The 2,969-nt window shown below is 44.6% G+C and overlaps 1 pseudogene; it reads left to right on the top strand.

Moving 5' to 3' along the window:
- Nucleotides 1-276: 276 nt before the first annotated feature.
- On the top strand, nt 277-2,531 carry LOC128639254 (vesicle-fusing ATPase-like; annotated as a pseudogene).
- The last annotated feature ends 438 nt before the right edge of the window (nt 2,532-2,969 follow it).

The following is a 2,969-nucleotide window of genomic DNA, read 5'->3' on the forward strand; positions in this document are numbered from 1 at the left end:
GGTTACACCTCAATGTAATTCAATTTGTCTTTGTGTGCACCTTTGTACAGGTCTCCCACAAGAAATTCCTACAAAGGTTGCTAAAATTAGCTAACAAAATGTAATTGCAATGCAAGAAATGCACTGGTGTAAAAATACATTCCTGGCGCTATTTGTTGCCGTTACAAATTTGTTCTAGCTGACAGAGTGCCTTGATATAGACTCTCTGCATTAAATTAAATACAGGTTTTCTGACATTGATGCTGCATTTAACATAAAAATGGACAGTTGCCACTTCTCTGCTGTATCGGTGAGAAAAACCGGAGACATGGCGGCCCAGACGATGCAAGCAGCAAAATGCCCTACGGATGAGCTTTCCCTCACCAACTGTGCCGTGATCAACGAGAAGGATTTCCAGTCAGGAAAGCATGTGAGTGTGCGGACCTCTCCAAACCATAGGTACATCTTCACTCTAAGGACCCAGCACACAGTTCTGCCAGGGACAATAGCATTCAGCCTCCCCCAGTGAAAATGGGCTGGCCTCTCCATTGGGCAGGAAGTGGAAGCCCTTTTGTACAACTTTGATGAGGCAAAACAGTGCATTGGCACCATGACCATAGAGATAGATTTTCTTCAGAAGAAGAATGTGGACTCAAACCCTTATGACACAGACAGGATGGCTGGAGAATTCATTCAGCATTTCAACAACCAGGCCTTCTCAGTAGGGCAACAGCTTGTGTTCAATTTTAATGACAAACTCTTTGTATTGGTGGTGAAAGACATTGATGCAATGGATCCCAGCATCCTGAAAGGAGAACAACCCTCAGGCAAGAGACAGAAGATAGATGTTGGCCTGGTGGTGGGAAACAGTCAGGTGGTGTTTGAGAAGGCTGAGCGTTCCTCTCTGAACCTTACAGGCAAGTCAAAAACAAAGCAGGGCCGCCAGTCCATCATCAACCCTGACTGGAACTTTAAGAAGATGGGTATTGGAGGCCTGGACAAGGAATTCTCAGATATTTTCAGACGAGCCTTTGCATCAAGAGTCTTCCCACCAGAGATCGTAGAACAGATGGGCTGTAAGCATGTAAATGGTATCCTCCTGTTTAGCCCCCCTGGTTGTGGTAAGACTCTCATGGCTCATCAACTAGGCAAAATGCTAAATGCTCGTGAACCCAAAGTAGTGAATGGACCAGAAATTCTGAACAACTATGTGGGAGAGTCTGAGGCCAACATCCGCAAGCTGTTTGCAGACGCAGAAGAGGAGCAGTGGAGGATGGGTGTCAACAGTGGACTGTATATCATCATCTTTGATGAGATAAATGCCATCTGCAAGCAAAGAGGGAGCAAGTACTGGCATCCATGACACTGTGGTCAATCAGCTGCTGTCAAAGATAGATGGTGTTGAGCAACTGAATAACATCCTAGTCATATGAATGACCAACAGGCCTGATCTGATAGATGAAGCTCTTCTAAGACCTGGGAGGCTGGAAGTTAAAATGGAAATTGGTCTGCCTGATGAGAAGGGGCGACTCCAGATTCTAAATATCCACACTGCACGAATGAGGGAACACAGTCTGCTCTCCACTGATGTGGACATCCCAGAACTTGCTACGGAAACAAAGAACTTCAGTGGAGCTGAACTGGAGGGACTTGTAAGGGCTGCGCAGTCCACAGCCATGAACAGGCACATCAAGGCCACCACTAAAGTAGAGGTGGACATGGAGAAGGCAGAGTTGCTGAAGGTGACTAGAGATGACTTTTTTACATCCCTGGAAAATGACATCAAGCCAACATTTGGAACCAATCAAGAAGAGTACACCCAGTTCATTATGAATGGTATCATCACATGGGGTGACCCTGTGACCCGTGTCCTGGATGATGGAGAGCTGCTAGTGCAGCAGACTAAGAACAGTGACCGTACACCTCTGGTCAGCGTGTTACTGGAAGGGCCTCCTCACAGCGGCAAAACTGCACTAGCAGCTAAGATCACAGAAGAATCAAACTTCCCGTTCATTAAGATCTGCTCACCTGAGAAGATGATTGGATTCTCTGAGGCAGCTAAATGTCAGGCCATGAAAAAGACTTTTGATGATGCTTACAAGTTGCAGCTGAGGTGTGTGGCGGTGGATGATATTGAGAGGCTACTAGATTATGTTCCAATAGGACCTCGGTTTTCCAACTTGGTCTTGCAGGCTCTGCTTGTTCTCCTTAAAAAGGCTCCTCCCGAGGGCCGTAAGCTTCTGATTATTGGCACCACCAGCCGTAAAGATGTCCTGCAAGAAATGGAAATGCTTTATGCCTTCAGTCAGCACCACTATTCATGTACCAAACATCTGCACAGTTCAACACCTTATGGAGGCTCTAGAGCTTCTTGGCAGAGAAGAGCTTTCATTGCTAAGCAGGCGAAGACCCAGAATATATACACTGGAATTAAGAAGCTACTTATGTTAATTGAAATGTCTATGCAGATGGAACCAGAGTATCATGTTCACAAGTTCCTTGCTCTCCTGAAAGAGGAGGCTGTCGATCCCGTCCGTTCTTACAATTAAAAAAAAAAAATCAAGTTGGAAATGACAGGGTGCAGTGTATAAAATAATACAGAACATTCCCCACAATCCAGCTCCTCCTGTGAACATTGGATCATGGAACTAAGCCACTGAGTTCTGAGAGCTGTCACATTGATTATGCATGTAGTTTTAATATCCCTTCTGGTGTCTTGTAAACAAAATTACTTCTCTCTGTGCTTCTCATTAAGAATACTCAGGGCAAACTGTGGCAAAATGTTTTGTAGCAATGCTATAAGGTTTGCACACTTGTTTTGCTCAGGGCTGTCTTATTTGTTTTGAGATGTATCTATCAAGTAATGCATCTGCACACTCTAGTACATATAGTCCAGACTGTAGGACAGACGTGGAGTTTTTAAATAAATGCACTAATATCAACCAATCTTCTGGACAACTCACCCCTAATGTTCAAAAGGTAATTTGATT

Source organism: Bombina bombina, chromosome 1 (assembly GCF_027579735.1).
Source record: "Bombina bombina isolate aBomBom1 chromosome 1, aBomBom1.pri, whole genome shotgun sequence".
Taxonomy (NCBI): domain Eukaryota; kingdom Metazoa; phylum Chordata; class Amphibia; order Anura; family Bombinatoridae; genus Bombina; species Bombina bombina.